This window comes from Equus asinus, chromosome 4, assembly GCF_041296235.1.
Source record: "Equus asinus isolate D_3611 breed Donkey chromosome 4, EquAss-T2T_v2, whole genome shotgun sequence".
Lineage (NCBI taxonomy): Eukaryota > Metazoa > Chordata > Mammalia > Perissodactyla > Equidae > Equus > Equus asinus.
Genome location: NC_091793.1, coordinates 114849672 through 114872112, shown reverse-complemented (window position 1 = coordinate 114872112; position 22441 = coordinate 114849672). Strand labels below are relative to the sequence as shown.

The 22441-nt window shown below is 42.1% G+C and overlaps 1 long non-coding RNA gene across 2 annotated transcripts in view; it reads right to left on the bottom strand.

Moving 5' to 3' along the window:
- LOC123285216 (uncharacterized) overlaps positions 1-22441 on the bottom strand; it is a 50953-nt gene that overhangs the window by 9514 nt on the left and 18998 nt on the right. Inside the window, exons 3-4 of one of the 2 annotated variants that reach the window (XR_006526826.2) lie at positions 21103-21339; positions 18363-20607 (exon numbers count right to left, since the gene is read on the bottom strand). The exons of the other annotated variant lie outside the window; for it this stretch is intronic. This is a non-coding gene — a long non-coding RNA (uncharacterized lncRNA). Of the gene's footprint in view, positions 1-18362; positions 20608-21102; positions 21340-22441 lie in introns of those variants that run through there. 2 annotated transcript variants of the gene reach the window in all.

The window sequence follows — 22441 nt, the reverse complement described above, 5'->3', positions numbered from 1 at the left end:
TGTACTCCGTGAGGACAGAGGCTGTAGCTGCATCCCCACCACCCCCATCACAGTGCTTGGTGCTCAACTGAGTGCCTGTGTGTGGAATCAATCAATATTTATTTACACCCACTTTCTTTAAACATCTACTTTATGTCAGGCAATACAGTGGATGCTATGGGGACTATAAAAAAGGTTAACAGGCTTCTGAATTGTTTGTCTTGTTATTACAAGCATATACTACTTTTGCAATGCAAAAATAAAATAATGTAAAAAAAGTTCTAAGTCTGGTTTCTTTTGAATATTTGGAAGAAAAAAACATGATAGTTTACTCAGAAGGTCTGTCACTGATATCTGATAAACACAGACATGAACATAGATAATTTGGGTACAAGCCATGACATGCTAAGTGGCAGAATAGAATATATTAAATATGAATGCACTTCCTGGTTTAACCCTTGGCTCAGCCACATATTAATTGAGTAATTTCATGTAGGCTGCTGAGCTGCTTGGAGCCTCAGTTTCCTCATCTGTAATTCGAAGATCCTTACACTGTTACCCACTTCATAGGGCCCTTCTGATGATAAAACAAGTTAAACAATGTAAATATTCTACAACTTATCAGTAGCAATATTAGCAATATCCACAAAGAGAAAGAGTGGTCTCTACAGAGACCTGGGAAGGAGGTGACCCTTGGCCTAGAGCTTCAGGTTGGTTAATGCCATGGTCTCTGGAGTCAGACCACCCAGGGTTCTGATCCTGGAGTGACCGCTTACTAGCTTGGGGAATTGGGCTGAGTTGCTTCTCATTAGACTCATTTTTTCTTACTGTTAAACGGAGAAATTAAAAGCGTCTACTTTATGGAGGTGTGAATTCAACGAGAAACTGGTATGTTGTATGTGTTCAGCAGATGGTAAGGCTCCCATTGATGGCAGCTGGTACTCAAATCCTGATCCTTAAGAGGGCACTATGCTGAGCACTTTACAACCTGGGTAAAAAGATAACGGGCAAACAACCTTCTAACCAGAGAGAGGCACACAGGCTGCAATGCCCAGTGAAAAATTATTAGCCACCTCATAGTAGTTCATTGCGATCACATCCTACAGCTATCTTCTAAAGACTATCACAGTTACTGAAGCCAAAGTTTTCCTTTCTGGAGCTGGCTTGAAATGCCTTACAGAGAGCACTAAAAGCTTTCTAATAGTTTGGCAACCACTGTCTTCCCCTGCATTGGACTATCAGAAACTTCACCATAATGTTGACCATTGTTAAACAAATTGTAGTCATCCAGAAGAATCGTGTCAATGTTGGGGACAGTATTCTTGTCTGTCTGGTCTCAACAGGACACTGAAGATGTGCTCTAGGTTCCAGAAGGGGAGGAAACCAACAGGCTCTGTGCATCAAGAAACTGCCTTTGGCCTCATCTTAGTTGAAGGGTTTGGGTCACCATTTCCCGCCCTCTCATCTTTGCCATTATATATTCTCTTACTAACTTAATTATGAATTCCTCACCAATTTCCGTGGTTCTCAAACACTAGTGTGCATCAGAATGACCCAGAGAGCTTGTGAAAACAGTTGCTGGGTCTCACCCCAGAATTTCTTATTCACCACGCCTGGCTTGGGGCACTGGAATTCACGGTTCCATCGATCTCTGGGGTGAAGTGATGCTGCTGGTCTGGGGAGCACACTAGGAGAACCAGTTACCTATCCAAACAAACAGCTGCTTGGGAAAACAAAAAAAAAAAACAACTAAGGCTGCCTTTCTCTTTAAAAGAACTCTGACAGTAGTAGAGCCTTTCAGAAAAAGTTCAACGCATACAGCTCTGGAGTCTCTAAAGGGTAGACATTCTGAGAGGCACTGAGTCAGGAGCTGACAGGCTACAGCTGCTCTGATGAAATATCCTATAATAGCGGCTGCTTGTCTCCACAGACCTCCCTGAGCACAAAGCGTTCCCAGCCCAGCTGCCTGCTCCCAGCTTCCTGGAGTAGAGCAGCAGCTGGCCCCACTTCCCGCTGCTCAGGGGACCCCTGGGTGTGGTGAGGACCTGAGGCCAGTGGACCTCCTCCCCACTTCCTCCCACCTCCTGACGTCAGCTCTCTTCCCCGGGAAGCAGGCTACACTGTCTTGAGGGCCACCACTGGAGGTTTGGTTGCCATGGTAACTGATCCTCTATCTAACAGAGGGGCAGAGGACCCTGGTGTGTGATTTGATGGGTGGGCTACACCATTTCTGTTTTCCCAAATGACAATTATTTCACCACTAGGAACTCCTTTTGGGTTAAGCACTTTTCAATCCAGGAATTCCATCTTACAAAACAGTCCTCGGGAAGAGTGTGGATCCCTTTATCAAATGGAGCCTGGCACCGGCCTCAGAGGAGATATTGCCACACCTCACCCATGAAAGGATGCTGACAGCAGCTAATTTGCCTCCCATACAATTGTATCGAAGTACCACTGAGAGGTACTTGCTGAGGGTAGGAAAGGGAGTGACTGTGACCACAACAAACTGAGGTTGGGACCCATAGCTCTTCCTACATGTGGCAATGTTTTTAAAATCTCTTGATCAAAAGTTGAAGACTAGGGATGGTCACCAAGTCCCTTACCAGTCTTCCCATCGTGAAGCTGCGGAGAAACGAAGGAATGTTCTTTGTGATTGGACTCCTACCGAACAGCACAATTTATTGATGCTTCAGGACAAACACACCTTTGTAATTTGTATTTTATTTTGCTATCATCTATTTTAAGATCTTGAATCGGGTTTCAGATAAAAGAACTAAAGCCAGGATGTTTGAGAAATTAACCGATGATATTTAGCAAACATTTTGATGGGTCATAAAGAAACATCTGCAGCCAGTCTGGGACTAGGAGTGGTGTGTTGGGAGAAGGAGGCTCCCGGCCAGCAGCTGCATTAGGTTACAGACCCAAGCTGAGCTAAGGGTTCAGAGCTGATGTCAGTGCAATTCAGTAAGTCCCCAGCAGGGGGAACCCTTTTGCAGTGAACTCTTTTTTTAATAGCTTTGCTCCCCAGCTGCAGACCTTACAAATAATTGGCATTTTGATTTCTCTAACCCTCTGCTTCCTCCTTCAAAGCAGACATTCCCCTCCAGGAAGCTTTCCTCTCACCTCTTATGAAAACGGACAATTTGACGGGAGGTGCTCTTGTGGGGGAGGATTAAGAGCAAAATCTGAGGAAAGAAGACAGTCAGCGAAATTAAATAAATTATGAAGAAGGTTGAATATATACTCACAAAAGTTTAAAGATGGTCTTGCCCGATTTTCTTGACTGACCCAAAGAGCACAAGGAATTCCTAGATTGTCTCTTAAAAGTCTGAGTCAGTAGAGCATCTGGGCATCAGTATTTCATCTCTCAAGGGTCAACTGTGTCAGCTGACACCTCGTCCCTATGTGGAAAGCACCCAGTACTCTCCTGGCAGTGCATAAGTAATCACAATAAATAATCCACTTATCATCCAAAACAATCAGCCCCACTTTAGACAATCCTAAAATGTCTTGGAAGCAAACAATTCAGAAGTGGATGTCAATATTCTTCTCTCAAAACCAGGATCCAGTATTACTAGCCATTACTATTTAAACATTTTAAATAACCTTTTTATTTGTCCTTTGAATAAAATTAGATAGTTTAATTCCTTACACTCACACTTCACAGCTCTGTAGACACATTTAGGCAATATTCTCATTTTAAACTTGCTATGGATTTTGTAATTTGATAGGTGTTTTTTCATTCCTCTTTTAAAGATTTTCTTGCTGGAGTTATTGTCTAGAAAGGGTTTCACTGTTCATACTAGCTGTCTTCTCAGCCACATTTAAAAAGCGAATTCACTCTAGAAATTTTAAGTCATTTAAGCCTCATGAGATAGATGTCCTGTCACCGAGGGGTAAACTGAGGCACAGAGAAATTAATAACTTGTCAGAGTACACAGAACTGGCAGGTAGCCCAGTCAGGTTTTAAACCCAAGAAGTCTGGAACCAAATTCCAAGTACTTAACCACTATGCAATATTATCTATAAGGAAGGGTCCTTGGTCATATACAAACTCAGCTAATAAAAGGCTCTTTTAGTTAAATGTGATACCCTATGTAAGGTATCTAGTCCAATCCCTGGCTCATGGTAGATGCTCAATAAAAGTTGGAGAAGGCTAGATGGATGGATGTATATTGACTCTCTGTATTCACTTAGTGAAGAGGTTGAGAGCACAGGGTTAAACAGAACTAGGATATTTCCAGCTCTTTCCATTACTATCTGTGTGGCCTTACTCAACCAACTCAATCACACTAAAATCAGTTTTCCCATCTGGGATAATACTAGTGTTCATTTCACAGAGTTGAGGTCAGGATCAAGGAAATAACGCATGTAAAGACTTAGCACAGGGTCTGGCACAGAATAAAAGCTTGCAATTCTTCCTTTCAGTCTCATTTAGACTCAGCTTTATTTAAGGATTTAATCAGTCTATAGTGTCACTTAAGGGCAAATACTTACTCAAATGTTTCCTCAAATAAGGCCAATCAAGAAGCAAGTTCAAGGCTTTTTGGAGAGACACAGAAGCATTTGGTCATCGATATGGAGTGAGGGTTTTGAGATGAAGAGCACTATTAGCAAATCAGTTACGGACTGAAATTTGGCAAGATTTACAGAGCTTCAAGTTCAATACTCCTCCTGTAGCCGATACTTTTTACTGCGTGAAAGAGAAAGCTGGAAACTCTGCCCTTGAGAGGCCTAGAGGATAAAGAAATCAGACAGAATAAGCTCAGATAGGCCACGCTCAGGCCACAGAGAGGAAGGGAAGGTTTCTCCCTCCTTCCCTCTCCTTGCTCCATCTCATCCTAACACTGCTCTTCATTTCGTTCCCACTTTCCCTGGCCTAACTCTTCCTCATCACACCTTCTCCTGGAGCAGCCTTTGAATGGTGAAAGAGCATCAGGAGCTGCCTTTGCTGCCCAGGGGCTGTGACAGGGGCCAGGTGGCCTCAGTGAGTGACCAGGGGTGATTGAGGCCTGAGGTGGAGGGAGAGTGACTTCCCTGAAACCACCATAGATGTGTAAGGGCCATGGGCATCTTTACTGAATTGCCTTGCTATAAGAAAAAGGAAATGATATTCAGTCCTAAAAGTTGTATTTTAGACCATTGTGTGAACCGTAATTGTTGACTCAACATCAGCCTAGGGTTTTCCAGCAGTCACATGCCTTGCTGGGAAGTAACACTTGCACAATGTCTTCCTAGGAATGCCATGGACTTACAGGCAACTTTTAAGATGAGATTTTAACATTGCTATTCTCTTCACCATTTCTTGATGGTTTTCTTCTCACTCAAACTGATGAGGATCACATAGTTCCAAAATACATGAAGAAAAAGAAAGAATGCAAGAGACCCTGCTGCTGGTGAGAGCAAGAAATAGTGAAAAACATCAGAATCCCTTAATGACCCACACACAAGCCTGGAGAGTCTGTTTTGTGATATGTGTCTTCATATTGTACATCTCAGGGGCCCCCAAAGGACAGGTGGGGAACTTTTACCAAAAATGATAAGAAATAAATCCCAAAGAGATTTCACTATACAATTTATTTGTTCATTCACATTATTTTGAGCTCCCATTATGTGCCCAACATGGAGCTAGGAGCTACAGAGAGGACTGAGGCACAGTTGTTACCTTCAAGGAATTTGTGATCTGGTGGGAGGGAAAGTCAAGGAGCTCAGCCTTCCACAGTGTGAAAAGTGCAATAATGAGGTGTAACAAGGGCCATGGGTACCAGAAAGGAGCTCTGAGAGGGGCATCTAATGTAGCAAGGCTCTCCAGAAAAGCTCTGCAGGGCATCTGACCCTTAACAGACCCAGTGGACCTAGAGTAGGAAAGGGGGGGATGGTTCTAGGCATCAGGAACTGCACCAGAGCATGAAAGCATATGGGGCAGTTGGAAACTACAAGAAGCAAGGCTTATCATGGGAAAGCAAGCTAGATGACTCTAGAAAGGCAGGCAAGGGCCAGATTGTGAAAGTCCATTAGGCCAGACTAAAGAATGAGAATTTTATCTTCTGGACAAAAGGAAAACACTAAGGTATAAGTTTGAGAGTGATATAATCATATTTGATTCTTGGAAAAATTCTGGTAGGAGTGTAGGAGCTTGTTGCCAAGGGTTGGTCTCATGGTAGAAAGACTATTACCCATGCTCACTCTACAAGTCCTTTCCAAAGTGAGTACTTACTTTACATCAAGCGGAAGTCATGACAGTCCAAACTGGTAGGAGCCCACTGCTCCAACTCTGACCCCTCCTGCCTGTGGCAGATTGAGCAGAGCTGTGAAGTATTTGCAGCTCCTCCCATTAAGAGGTAGTTCCCACTCCTTGAACCAGAGCTGGCCTTATGATTCTCTTTGACCAGTAGAATGTGGCAGAAGTGATGTAATGAGACTTCCAAGCCCAGGCCTCAAGGGATCTTGCAGCTTCCACTTTCACCTTCTTGGACAACCACTATCACCATATAGGAGTAAAGCCCAGACCAGCCTCCTTGAGGGTGAAAGACCAAGTGGAGAGAGAGGCCCAGACATTAAGCCATTCCAGCAATTCACTCACATATAACAGAGACCATCCCCCACCAGCTAGCCTCTGACCAACTCACCAACCAACTGTAGCCACATAGGTGACTCCAGGCAAGAGAAGCAGAAGAACTAGCCAGCTGAACCCAGCACAGAGTACAAAATCAAGAGCAAATTAATGGTTGTTTTACAGTACTATGTCTTAGGGTGATTGGTTACACCACAATAGATAACCGGGCCTCCTCAATCCCTGAAAACTGGCACTGGAACAAGCTGTCCAGAGCTTCACTGGAATTAATACTGTCTGGAGGATAAATATACTCCACATACCTTGTAGAAAAAGGGTTTCTGCTAGGATTGTCTGAGCATCTTTCCCTCCAGAGTGCCAATTAGGATGCCTGCCTTTCTATAACTTATACCTACCTATAAATGCACAGCCCTGATTGATGGGGCATCAATATTAATTAATAATTCATAGTATGGCCAGACTTTTTTCACATGTAATCACAACTTTAAATCTCAAGAAATGCTTCTGTAGATAGCTGGAAAAGCAGCTTTTCCTTCAAATCTTGACTTTAAAAAAACAAAATTATCTTAGCCTCTCAGAACAGAATTTTGAGAAAGCGTGTGAAAAAGTCAAAGTTGGCCAGAGATGCCATTCTTCTCCTCAGGGCAGGATGTCCCTCCTGCAGAATGTAGCTTTCATGTGAACAGACCCCACCATGGGGACAGACAAGGAGAAGACAAAATGGGCATTCATGGCCTCCCCCGTAAAACACTCGGATTCCATATGGTGGCGAATAGGGGAGGGGCGCTTGAAACCAAGTTGATGTTATGAAATTCACAGCATCTGAATTCCTGCATGTACATCAAAAGGGAAAGAGCCTTGTTGCCACACACTTGAACTCATTTTGAACCTGCAGGAATTCTCTGTAGCATGCTACCATGCTTCATCTTTGTCCCATAAATCTAAAGTTAAGTTTTTATCTTTCTGCTGTCAGTACATCATACCCAAATAGCTAGACATATTTTTACCAAATTTAGAGGATATGTTTGGGGTGTCCTGACTTGAAAAAATAGGCCCTGGGGTTTCCAAGCATGAAAGTCACTTCGGGAGGCCTCAGGGGGCAGACAAAAATGAGACAAGAAAGACACTTCTAACTACCAATCAGAGACATGGCAAGGAATTAAAACACCAGGGCCAGACAAACAAAACAGAGCTTCAAACGTGAACCCAAACTGTGATTCATTAAGGGCTCCCACTGCAGGCATCAGTTCTTGATGGAGCTGCGTCTCTCGAAGCTGCATTTGTGGTGATCCCCAGGTGAGCAGCAGTGGGAGTTACTTAGACAGCAAGGGGTCAGGGTTCTTTCCAGCAACATGGGGGAGGCCAATGTGTATCGTAAATACACACGGGCAGTGCCCTTAGAATATGCACTCTTTGGAAACAAAGACATATTCAAAGCTGAGTTTAAACCTGACTAAGAGATGACGTCATATACTTTTTGGTGAGACTTCTCTTCACAGTTGGGTAGTTCATAGCTTCCTCTGTGAACAAGCACAATTTGTTCAATGTAAACTGTTCTATCAGACACCTGCCGTGAACCTGCCAAGACCACTTGCGTGTTTCCGTTGGTATTAAGTAATGTTGTCTGCATATTTACACAAGCGCTCACAGCAGGCATATAATAAACAGCGGTGGGATTAATGGAGGAAAGATTGAATAAGTGAATGAATGAATGTTGTCTGAGGAGCTCTGAAAGGGAGAAACATCTAACAGAACCCTTCGCAGAGGGCCAAACCTTGTTAGCTAGGCTTGAAAGTGAATGGCATCTTTAGTTTCATTACTTAATAGAGTGCTGAGATTTTTCAAACTACATTTAAAGGACCTAAAACATAAAACCGTGCCTTTAAAAGGCCAAGATTACAGCGCTTCCATAACACTTTTCATAAGAACTGTTCGCTTCACGTTTAATATTGGCACTGCCACTGTTACTGCAATGAATTGACAAAACAGTTCAATACACCTCATTTAGAACCATTATGGGGCATTTCATCAAAGATCTGGTTATGAATGTCTCCAAAGAAAGGATCAATGAGGTTTTTATTATGGTTGGGAGCGATTTCTTTAAGAAAAAGAAAAAAACCCTGTGAAATAAAGGTGACTAGAATAAAGCATGACTTGGGCAAAGGATGTGTTACATTTTATTCGGTTGAAAGTGAAAATAATTTTTTATTTTTACAATAGTCTATTCCCACATATATTATCCATGTAATTGTTTAGGTTTCAAAACCCACTTGAAGGCAGTTTTACAGGCGGCACAGATAGACTATTCTCAGGAGCTTGTGCTCAGGGACTGCCTTAAAGAGAAAACTGCCTTATAATTAGCACATTTGGTACAGTGGCAACAAAGCACCCCTTGGAGGGCAAATCAGGCCCACAGCTCACCACACTCCTCTCCCAGAAGAGCGTTAGAGCCAGGTCCTGGTGGCTCGTACGTGGTACAATTGGTTCAAGGTTCCTTTGCATTGCGGTCTTAATTAAGGATCCTATGAAACACGGTACATTTAATCATTTATTTGTGTATCTTCTTTACGCAAAATGCATTAACTTAGCCTTGTGTGGTTCTATTTAGTCCCAGATAGTCTTATAATTTGATAAGAAAAACATTTCTAACTGGCTTTAATATTTTTCCTCAGTTTGTACCTGCCAAGTTAATGATTTGAAGGAAGCTGGACAAAAATTTTCAGAAATGTCTTGTTTTATATTGTCTCCTCAGTTTTGTTCAGCCCTATTCATAAATCCTTAACACCTTTTGTCCTTTATACAAATCTCAGAAATACAGAAAGCAAGCCCTTGAGAAAAGCAAACATTGTTTTCCTGTAGGAATCAGTCAAGGTTCTTTGGGTGCAAAGCAAAGAGCCAGACTCTGGCTAAAGCAAGTCAAGGATGGGGAAGTGGGAAGGACACTGGGGCAGCTGATGGAGAGGAAGAAAGAGGGAAACAGTGAGCCTCAGGCGGGACCGGAGGAGTCCCCGTTAGAACCCCAGCCTAGGCTCCACCAGCCTCCAGTCTCTCAGGATAGAGAAGCTGATTGGCCCAGCTAAGTCTAGCATCTCTGCCCCTGAACCAATCAGCTGAGGTCAGGAGCTGGGGCGGAAACCATAGACAGGGTGGCTGAGGACACCATGAGATGAGCAGCCACCCTCCCTTATGTCCACTACACTCTACACTTATATCTTGTAAATATTCTCTAAGTGACTCATATCTGTTGATGGTAAGTGCTTAGATTTTTTCAGAATAGGCTCAACAATAACAATAATAACTGTTATTTGTGCAGTTTTACAATTTCGAAAAACTCGGTATGTGCTATTATAAATAGCACACTATTATTAATAATAAGCCATCATTTGTTGAATACTCACTTTCTGATGGTAAATTACCACTTAGTGTGCAAATAAAGTGCTAGGCTTGTGCTAAACACTTTGTATAGATTATCTCTAATTGTCACAACAAACTAACTGATTTGTATTATCAAGTTTGTCAGATCATTTGTGGAATAAGACAGGATGTAAATAAAGTAAAATAATAAATACAAAACCAAAGTGATATCTTACATATGGACTCATTTGGCCTTCCTAAGACGCTGATGAAATTATAATTATTCACAGTACACAGACAAGGATGCCAAGGCAGAGACAGAGCGTCTGCCGCATATCTAATAAATGGTAGAATCCTCTTCTCCTAACTTTCTGTCCCATGCTCCTTACAACAGTAGGCCAATGGAGCTTGAGGGAATCTATTGGTAAGGATATTTCTAGAACTTTGCTTATCTTAGATAAATTCAGTTTTAGTTTATAGGATCAGCGGTAATTACGGGAGTAAATCCTTCCTGAATTGGGTTTATATTTTGTTCACTTATTTTGTTTGACAGAGAAGAGGGGGAAACGAATGAATTAGAGTCCAGTCTAAACTGCCTTAATTAAGAGACTTGATTTCTCTCGTACCTAAGAGTCTGGAGCAAGCAGGTCAGGAAAGGCAGGGCAGGGCCACCATCTTTCACATGTGGCTTCTGGTCATCACCATTTCCCAGCCAGTGGGAAGGAGGAAGAGGGAAGTTTAGGGAAAGCAGCTTAGGCTTTAAGATCCAGAATTTGTCAAGTCTCACTTCAGCTTACCTCCTATTGGCCAAAATTTAGCCACATGGCCAGACCTACTGCAAGGGAAGGTGGGCATCATCCTCCAACTGAGTGGACAAGCGCCCACCTAAACCGGGGGGTGCTGTTACTGAAAGGGGGTAAGGGAAAGTAGAAACCTGGGGGAAATTAGCTGTTTCTGACACAAGCAGTATCTTTACAGGTTCTTTCTTTAAGCAATCAGAGTTTGGAAAAATAGTAACCCGTAATCAGGCAGATCTAGGTTTTCTGGGGCCTGAAGTTTATACAATCTGGGAGGAAGAGTTGTATGAGGAACTTTTTCAAGAAAAATAACACAAAAATATCTAACTTTTGGAAATGTTATGAAAACATATGATCCTAGGAACACATTGCTGGTCTGGGGTCTGTACAAGTGAGAGGCCTAGAAGCTTAAGCCTCATTACCTTCAGGATAAACCAGTTTATGCCTGTAACAGCTGTATTTCTCTAATTCTTTATTCATGCAAATTTATGAACACACAAAAGCTGTGACTCTCTCTCTGAAATGAAAAGCTGAGTCAATGACAGAGACAGTCAGTGTGGTTTTCATAATAGCTGGTTTGTCAGTCTGAAGCCCGGCAGCCCAGCTGGTGGTTGAGAAGCCTTTACTAAGCTGTGCTGACCAGTTAGTCTGTGTTTGCCATAAGTAAACATGGCTGAAACAATGACTCATAAAAAGCAAATGCTAATGTTTGTTTGTTTGTTTTGTTTTGTTTAAGCTGAACTGCAAGAGCTGGACCCCATTTTTGACCCTGCTGACCAGCACTGTGGCCCAGACAGGAGGGAGCAAGTATCCTCCGCCGGCCTCAGGTCCCAGATCCATAAAGCGAGGGGCAGAGCTGGGTCTTGCTCAGGTTTCCTACACTGGAGGGAAGATTCTGATGGAATCTTAGTGAAACATGCTCTGACATGCCTCACTTTGTGGACCTGAGCCCAAAGAAAAATGATCTGTCACTAAAATGGTTGCTTAACCATTTGCCTGGGGCAAATCACAAAGTAATGCGAACACAATTTTACTAAAACTACACCTTGAATGGAAACGAGAAAGCTGGTTGTAGGGGTCCACCCCTCCTGGAATGCCTGCTTCTCCATTAGATATTTCCAAATGTGCACAGTTCTCCTCAGCACAGCATAAATGCTCATTCATTCATTCATTCATTCCAGGAATATTTATTTTCTGTTTGCACTATGCAGTATGGAAATTAATAAAGGAAACCTTAACTTAAGTGGAGGGGGTCACAGCCTATCATACATTGTCAATCACACCAAACAGGAAAAGATAGATGCTTCCTCTTTGACAGGAAGTAAAACTACTTCACTACTGAAGGAAGACTTCTCTCCCCACCCAGCAACAGCCCAGCCAATCAGAAACTCTGCAGCTCAGCCAATGAGAAGCTGTTGCAGCCCTGAACTGCTGCTTTCCCTCAATGCGTTTTTGTTTAGAACAGCCCCTCCCTGCTGCCCCTTTTTCTCTATAAAGTCAGCTCACCCTCCTTTCTTTTCTGGATTTGGCTATGGTTTGCCATAGCACACATGTCCTTAATTGCAATTCTTTTGGCTATTCCTGAATAAACTCATTTTGAGATAGAATAACAGGGAAATTTGCTTTTTAAGTTGATGACAGGTAGGCCTGAGGATGCAGGACTGGATGCGGGAAGGGCAAGGACATCAGGTGTACACACACACACACAAAATACGGGGTGATAAGGGCTGTGCCAGAGTTATGCTATTAGTTACCATGAAGACTATTTCTCTCCTTGGCTCACCAGGCTGGAACAACCTCTCCTTTTTCAGAGCACTGGGTGCACATGACACCAGTCACATCCCCCTGCATGGCACTGGGCATCAGCCTTATCCTTCTCACTGTAATGCGAACTGTGGAGGATGACAGGACGGAATATGAGCAGGTGTGACTGTGGAACGGATGCTGATATTTGTTAAGCACCTATTTTAAGTCAGGTAGTTGACATAGTCTATTTTATTTAAATCTTATTTTTAAAAACTCAGTGAGGAAGATAATATCCCTATTTTGCAGATAAGAAAACTGACGCTAAAGAAAGCAAGCTTAGGGAGTTCGTCCAGGCTCACGTACCGGTAACGGTGGAGTTAGGATTTGAGCCTAGCTGTCCGACTGCAAAGCCAACATACTTTCTAGATATCAGACCTACTCATTTTTCTCTTACCTCACAGTCCATAGGACAATTGATTACTATTTGTTAACAAGGGCATCTTTCTGCTGAAACGTCAGTCTCACTGGGCCTTTCTTCTTGGGCTTGTTTAGATGAATAACAAGGAAACCCACAGCAGCCTGGTTTCCCCTGGTGTGGACATCCATCAGTTCGGGATGGACATGTAGAACCCCAACTACCCTAGCCACACTCACTAAATAATGATCACTTTGTAACAACTTTGACCTCAGCCACATTTTAAAAACATTTTGGCAATTAAACACTCCAGAATATTATGTCAATATATTGTCAATATCAAGCCTGCTGGTAAACAAATGCTCGGCACTTCCAGTTCTTAAGAAAAAGCAAACCAAAGAAAAACGAAAAAACCAAGGCCATGATTATTGGAAGTGTTTTTTCCTCACATAAACTGATTTCTGTGTTGACTGGCAGCTATGTGATTTAGTTTGGCTAGTTACAGTCATACCAAAAGAAAATTTTCTATTTACCAAATCCTATTATATATCTTATTACTGGGGTATGGGAAAATATTACCTACTATTTCCTATTTAGTGTTCGTGGAAGAGAATCATTTATCTTCCATTTTAAGCAAAAGTAACTAGATATGTTTTTTAGCTAGTATTAATATTCCAGCCACTAAGTTCCATGTGCTGTTATGGAAATAATATATAATAGATCATTGAGAATAAAAAAAATGCAGCCATAACCCACGTGATATATACTGTTTTCAGCACTGATGTGAGACCAGCGCAACTCTAAGCTGATTTCGGATTTTGTGTGTATGCTCTGATGCTCTGTCTAAACTCTTATCTCAGCCAACTTTGCACCAAATATTTGAAATAACTTATTGTAATAGTCCAACTATTATTGGAATCCAACTCATTTAAAAAAATGAAAATCTTTTGCACTAAGAGAAGATTCAAGACCCTTCATATGATACAACAGAAAACTAACACCGACTAATAGATGGAAATTGTTCTCAAAAAATAATAATAGATATGTGGCTATGCGGGCCACTACTAGCAGGCCTGCAATAGCAGAGGGAATTGAAGCAGCCAGCTGGGAAGACAGAACAGCTACTCCCACAGTAATCTGGGCAAAAGACAGATAGTTATTTCCTATTAGTTTATTTCAATGTAAATAGAACCTTTTAACTCCAACTGTAATATACTTGAAGCTTTGCCAGATTTCATAAAGAGCAGAATCACCGCATTTTTGTTTTTTTCAGGCATGGACATTTTTATTTACCTTCTTTAATGAACCCAAGAATCACGGAGTTTGTGTAGCTCTGTAAAACGACTTTACAGTTGAAGATACTGAGGCAGACGGATGCAAAGTAGGCACGCCAAGTTCATAACCCTCTGGTAAGGCCAAGATGAGAAACCAGTTTTCCAAATCAGTTTTCTCAGTCTCAACAGTATAGACATTTGAGACCAGATAATTCTTTGCATAGGGGGCTTTGCTGTGTCCTGTTACCTATTGGACAATACTCATCTCATTCTGAGCCTATTATTTATGAATAAACTGATTCCAAGCTCTGAACTCTCTCTAGTCTACTTCTCTTTATCGTATCAACGTGTGCATTGTAGGATATTTGTCAGCATCCCCGGCCACTACCCATTTGATGCCAATAGCACCCATCTCCACAGTTGCAACAAACAAAAATGTCTCCAGACTTTGCCAAATGTCCCCTGGAATCAAAATCGCCCTGGCTGAGATCCACTGCTGCAGACTTACCATGATTTGCCTAACGATTCCTCAGCCCCAAGCCAGTCCCAGTTATGCCACACGGTCCGGCTTTAGAAGTGTCACTTTCTGAGCAGTCCACGCTTTTCCTTGGGAGTAATTATGCTGGGATAGAAAGAACACATAGGATTGAGCAGATTTAGATTTGAATTCTGGTTTTGCCACTCACTTAGACAATATTTTAATTTCTCTGACCCATTTCCTCAATTGTAAATGGGAATGACAATGCCTACGTTCAAGGTTAAGTATTAAAGAAACAGGCTGTGAAAAAGCATGACTCAATGCCTGGCACCCAAGAAAAGCAGAGTAATGTTAACTCCTTCCTGCTTGGATCCTTCAAACCTTGAACCTTCCCAGTAATCATGGTACCAAAACTTCTAGAAAAGAAGAAATAAGGTGGTACTGGAGTATAGATCTTGAAGATTCGGGGTTGGAAGAGCTGGTCTATCTTGGAGAAGTTTATGACCAAGCTTTGCCCGGAAATCTCCGGCCTCTGCAGAGAACAGAGTCTACCTGAGTTTCAGCTATCGCTGAGGCTAAACCAAGAGAAGGACAACAAATAGCTAGGATCCAACTGGGAGCAGGTAAGATTCAGGCTCTGGGTCCGGGGCCGGGAAAATGAAATGTGGGTGAGTTTGTCAGGAGGTCAGGCATCGAGGGACTCCCCACAAATTATAAAGATCTGATTTCTCCAGAAAATCTTTACATAACAGAAGTTTCTTCCTTTTGGAAGCCTGTGGCAGTGTTAGAACTTCAAAACATGTTGAAAACAGGACTACCAATTATCTTCCATAGAAGAATATCTAGAAAAACTTTACCACACATGGCAAGGCAACGTGATCTCAAAACCGCAATTTAGAAAAAGGATTAATTTTCAGTTCAAACTTCCCAATTCTTAAAATTTTATTTTGCCCACAGTGCTATATTAACTATTAGACAATGTCCATCTCATTCTGAACCTATTATGTATGAATGAACTGATTCCAAGCTCCGAACTATCTCTCTTCTACTTCTCTCTAGAGTATCAATTAAAAACACGTGAATAATGGAAAATAGAAATCAATAATTTAAGTTAAAAATTTTTGTTTGCAATCCCTTCTTGTTGCTTTTAAATTATAGCATTCTATTTCAATAGAATTAAAATGCTATGTCCTTGAAGATTTCTATAGCAGCTTTGTCTATAATAGTACCACCACCATCACCAACACCACCACCAGTAACGAAAACCTGGAAACAACCTAAATGTCTGTTATGGCTTGAATTGCATCCTGCCAAAAAAGATATGTTGAAGTCCTAACTCCCAGTACCTCAGAATGTGACTTTATTTAGAAAGAGGGTCTTTGCAAATGTGGTCAAGTTAGGAGGAGGGCTTCAGGGCAGGCCTTAATCCAATATGACTGCTTTCTTTATAAAAAGGGGAAATTTGGACCCAGACACAGATATACATAGAATGAAGACTACGTGAAGAGACACAGAGAGAACCGCATGTGAAGAGGAAGTATTAGAATGATGTCTACAAGCCAAAGAATGCCAAAGATTGCTGGGAAATCACTGGAAGCTAGGAAGAGATGAAGAAGGTTTCCCTGACAGGTTTCAGAGGGCGTGTGGCCCTGCTGACACCGTGATTTTGCACTTCTAGTCTCCAGAACTGTGAGATAATAAATGTCTGTTTTTTAAGCCATGCAGTTTGTGGTACTTTGTTATGACAGCCCTAAGAAATAAATACAATGTCCAACAAGAGAGACACACTTACTTAAATTATGCTACATCAAACTCATGAAATAGCTTTTTTTTTTTTTAAAAGATCTGGAGTCTCAAATTTTTTTTCCTTTTTCTTTTTTGAGGAAGATTGGCCCTGAGCTAACATCTGTTGCCAATCCTCCTCTTTTTGCCTGAGGAAGATTGTTGCTGAGCTAACGGCTGTGCCAGTCTTCCTCTATTTCATAGGTGGGATGCCACCACAGTGTGGCCTGTGGGTGGTGTATGGGTCCGTGCCCAGGATCCGAACCCGTGAACTCAAGGCCCCTGAAGCAGAATGTGCGCTTAACCACTACACCATGGGGTGGCCCCATGAAATAGTTAGAACCACTAAAAATGATCATTTAAAATGATTTTATATATTTATTATAATATAAACAATAAATATGATAGATGATGAAATAGATTATAAATGGTATTACACTGAATGTAATAATATAGAATATCTGTTACTTGGATGATACATTGCAAATATTAAATCCATGAATTTGTATGTCCCACCGTAAATCACGTCTACTTACAATCTTTTTTTTTAGGAAGATTAGCCCTGAGCTAACTGCTACCAATCCTCCTCTTTTGCTGAGGAAGACCGGCCCTGAGCTAACATCCATGCCCATCTTCCTCTACTTTATATGTGGAACGCCTGCCACAGCATGACAAGCGGTGCCATGTCCGCACCTGGGATCCGAACTGGCGAACCCGGGGCTGCCAACGCGGAACGTGCACACTTAACTGCTGTGCCACCGGGCCGGCCCCTATTTACAATCTTTTACTTCTTGGGCTAACCCCACAGGGTGATTGCTCCAGAGAAGAGACGTTTCTAAGTAGTGTAGATGGGGGGGTGTAGTCAGAACAAAGAGGCTGTGGATTAATTTCTAGCTCAGAACCACTTTTCTTTTTTCTTTAGTGAGACGCTGGTCTTGAAAGCCAGACTAGGTTGAGGGAGAGGGGAACATTTAAATAACAAAATGCTTTTGTTAAGACATCAAAGGTGAGGCCTTGCCAAGCAGCCCATCATGTGTTTCTTCGAGGAAGTTTCCCACCCCACAAGTTGCGGGGAAGCTTGTTGGATAGGTGGGGAGGAAGGCTGAAGACAGGAGGGCTTTGGCCCCACCTCAAAGTTAGACTCTAGCAGCAAGTTGGCCTACACCAAACCAGAGGCAGCCACAACAAATAAACTCCAGAGGACAGCATGCGTAGTGAAAGAAAGGCTTTCCTGGCTCACCCCAGAGTCTGCATGGCTTGGAGACGTCCCAGAAGTTCTTGCGCGCCCCTCAGCGTAGACACAGACAGTATCAGCTGAGAACTAGCCGGGACCCACCGGGGTGGGAAGCTAAATGGGAGAACTGGTCCAGGAGCCAGATGTAGCATGAGGCACAGGCTCAAAGCGCCTGCAGCGCCATGTGTCAAGGTAAGGGATGCCAAGTTCCTAGGGGACACCTCCTCTGTCCACACAGATTGCAGGTTATACGAGCAACAGGCCTCAACCTCAGCTGCCAGCCAGCCCTCCCCTGTGGGACCAGCGCCACCCTGGTGGTCATCCTCCCAGGAAGCCAACAGACCAGCAATTTTACAACAGGGACAAATAAGGATCCCAAGGGAATCACTAAAGGTTCAAGGAGCCCCATCTCCGTCCACCTCATCGCTCATAAACCCAGATCCTCCTCAGAGGAGGGTAGGGGCAGGCCCAACGGGAGTCCACTTTATCTAAAACATCTGAACGTTTATAAAGATTGTTTCAGTGATTGCCTCAGACTAAATTTACTAATTAGCAAAAACCTAGTTTTTAACACTTTTTTCTACTACAAAGACACAAATGAGGATTCATGAGGAAGACCAAATTGATCTTATGTCTTAAAAAGTTATATTTTTTTGCACATCTGAGTCTATTGTGAGAAAACTTGTGACCTACCACACATGTATGTAGACAAAGATTCAAAGGAAATATCCAAAATGAACATAATTTATTTTTTACATGTTTTCAAAAAAGAACATCTTGCCCAGCCCCTGTCTCTGAAGAAGGTTCCACAGCTCTTGCATAACAGCGTATTTACAAGAAGACTGTCTACACTTTTGGAAAGCAAACATCCTTCCAGCCAAGGCCTGGTTCTCAGACACAGGCTTCAATAAAGTTAAGGATGTAACTTTCCTTTTTCAGTCCTCAATGCATCCAGCTTTTTGGAATGACTGAGAATAAAAAAATGGAGAGAGAAATAGAAATGGCTCAGAAAAATCTTCACAACATCATTCATTCTCATTCACCTGCTGATAATCCGCAGCTGTCACCTGCGGACAGCAGCCTTTCTCAGCTACCCAGAGCCAAACATGCTCCAAAGAGCCAGAAGAGCTGCCCCACATCTGTGGCCACTTTTCCCTTCCCACACTTTTCACAGCTCAAGTGGTCTCTCCCAAAAGTAATTCAAACTTAATGTGAAAGAAGTGTCGGCATGGATTTGTTTCCTCACTTGTCCCTTATTTAAAAGGAAGGCCAGCTGTCCCATGCAGGTTGCCTGAGAACAGGGTCAGTCTCGTGACTGGAAGTGTCTGAGACGTGTGGTTTGAAGGGTGCGATGACAGGGTGGCGGTCCTCCAGGGCAACGCCTTCTCTCTCTGTGCATCAGGTGCCAGGAATCCGAGCATCACGGACTCATTCCTTTGATCTTCAAGATGCCTGTGCTTTCAACAATTACCTCTTAAAATGCTTCCACTGACTGACAGAAGCAATACCTTCAACATTCATCAGCTACCACTCACCCAGGATTGATCAACCTGCGGTGTGCAAGACCCAAGAGGACAGGAGCCAGGTAAGTACCAGAAGGAAAGAGGAATGACCCAAGAGATGGCGAAGACCAGGAAAGAGAAATCTGGGGAAGATTCCTTCACTCTCAGGAAGTAATTCCAGGAAAAATAGCTAACCATCTTAAAGGGCATCGCTGGGGTTGGCCCTCTCATACTGTACCTCGTTTCCTTTTCATAGCAATCCCTTGAGGAAAGGATTATCATTGCCAGTTTACAGATGGTTAAAATGAGGCTCAGAGAGTTTAAGTGATTTGCTCAAGGTCACACAAGTTGTGGAACTGTGAGTTGGAATTCAAGCCTGCTGATTCCAAAACCCACACTCTTTCCTCTATTTTCTGTTGTGTGTGCAGGTAGAGGATAATTTGAAGGTACTTGTTAAAAGCACTAAAAAATAATAACTCTGGCTCTTCTACTTTTTGAATTTTAGTAAGTTATCTTAAGAAATAAATCATAGAGGGACCGGCCCGGTGGCACAGTGGTTAAGTGCTCACGTTCCGCTTGGTGGCCCTGGGGTTCGCTGGTTCGGATCCCGGGTGCGGACACGGCACCGCTTAGCAAGCCATGCTGTGGCAGGCGTCACACATATAAAGTAGAGGAAGATGGGCACGGATGTTAGCTCAGGGCCAGTCTTCCTCAGCAAAAAGAGGAGGATTGGCAGCAGATGTTAGCTCAGGGCTAACCTTCCTCAAAAATAAATAAAAATAAAAAATTATTTAAAAAAATTTTTAAAAATAGAAAGAAATCATAGATATGTCCAGAGATTTAGCCAGAAGGTTTAGCTAGAAGGCAAAGTAATCTAGTATTCAACACTGGGGGAAGAGTTTAAAAACAGTATGTTATTTCTAAACAATAAAAATGCTATGAAACCATTAAAATGATGCAGAAGGAAATAGAATGAACCGAAAGAGTTCACAGCTATGCTGCCAAGTTTGTCTGTTTATTTGTTTGTTTTAAGCATGTGTTTTGGTTACTATTGCTATATAACAAAGTACCCCAATTTTTCCATTTTTGTTTTTCTCAAAAAATTGTAGGTCAGGAATTTAAGACGGGCTCAGCAGGACAGTTCTTGCTTGGGGGTCTCTCTAGAGATGGTAGTAGGATGAAAGCTCACTCATCTGGAGGCTGACCTAGACTGGGCATCTGAGATGGCTGGCGGCTGGGACATGAGCGTGGGCTGTTGGCTGCAAGGCCTATGCGCGGCCTCTTCATATGGCCTGGGCTCCCTTACAGCATGAGGGCTTCGGGCAGTTGAACTTCTTGCACCGTAGCTTAGGGTTTCAGCACAAGTGTTAGGAAGAGCAAGGCAGAAGCACAATCACCTTTTCTGTCCAAGCCTTGGAAGTCACACAGAGTCACTTTAGCCACATTCTGTTGGTTACAAATGAGTCAGAAGCCTGCTCAGGTACAAGGCAAGAGAACAATAAAAAGGAGTGTCAAAAAGTTTAAAACCATTTTTTAAGCTGCCACAGCATGTTATTAAAGAGTTTATCTAATATAGTTGCATTTTTGTTAAGTTGACATGTGGCTAGCAAAAAGACTATAAATACGTAAATAAAATATTAAGAGTAATTCTCTCTGGAATTTGGATGAGTTTTATTTTATTATCTTTTTTTGCCTGAATTTTTTATACTGGATCTCTATAAATTTTGTGATCAGAAACAAATCAAGTAAAAATATTTCATTTTTCACATTTGCAGTGAACACTGAAATAATATTTTATTTCCATATTCTTCACTAGCTAGGAACTTTCCCCCACATATCCATCTTTCAAAATCACCACAGAGCAATCTATCACACATAAAACCCTCGGTACAAGTTACACATGAATTGATACTTGTTTTCTATCACATTCATGTCAATAAATCTCTCAGTCTTATACCACCAGTTACCTGCCATGTCTAGCAATCCATAATGAGCCTGGGAACACAATCAGTGTAGGATGCCATCAAGGAAGTGATCATGGCCGTGGCCTTCTAATGCAACACCTTCAGGAAAAGTCACACAGGCCCCAGCCACATTCTCCTGAATATGGCAATTTTGGGGGCAGCTGGCAGTATTTTTTTTCTCACGGAAAGTAATAATAGATCACAGATCAATCAGTAACATAGGATTTTGAGAATGTTACTCTGGAAAGAAAAAAAGACAAAATCAGCTCAATTGGCTAAGTCCACCAAAAATGATAGATACTGCGTATCAATCAAATGGGTAGACCATGACTGGGACAATCCATTCATTTAGGCTACCTTCAATGACAATACTAATTTCCCACAGACAGAATGAACAGATATCTTTCACTTAGTGTGTGGAGGTATGTCCTAGACCAAAATATTCGCAAAAGTCTCAGAGGCTGGACCATATTAACGACCCTCTCTTTTTTTTCCCCTCCTTCCCTGAAAACACTATTAAAAAACTAGGGTCACCAGCTGTTGCATGCCATCAAGAACTAAAGAATTTATGGCAAGAGTCCTATTTAATTACAGCTCATGAAACTGATCCTATGGTATTGCAGACCTTATATATAAATATTATTTATATCCCAAACTTTCAGGAAAGCAAGGTCTATTTCCCAACCTTGCCAAAGGTCAGGGATCTGCCCCCGATGTTAAACATAAAAGGTGTTGTATAACATAGCTAAACAGATTACAGGCCGGTTTGCAGACATGGTTTTCTTCTCCACACAACGAGAGCTCTCCTTCTCTGACAAGGGAGAAAGCGCGCCATTCAATACACACCCCCTCGTAGCCAAGACTGCCTGTCTGAAGAGTGTGCACTTAATCCAGAGGGCCATGGGGAGCCACTGAGGGCTTACCAAGGAAGGACTGAAGTGATCTAAACTATACCTTAGGGGGATTAAAGCTGAAATTAGTAAAATAGGAAACAAAACTACATAAATTTGAAAACTAGTTCTCTGAAAAGGCTAACAGGTAAACACTTCCCAAGCTTGATTAAGGGGAAAAAAAGAGCAAAACCGTAAAATTAGGAATGTGAAAAAAAGGACATAATCACAAGTTCTAGAAAGGCTAAAAGGACTATAATAGAATATTACCTAAAACTTACAATGACATGTTTGAAAACCTAAAGAAAATGGATGATTTCCTGAAAAAAAAACAATTTTTCTTGGTTGATCCACGAAGTAGTAAATGTGAATAGACCGTGTACACAGAGAGGTAATGACAGGCCACCTACTGATGAATCCAAGAGATATTTTGGGATTGGAGATTGTTTGTA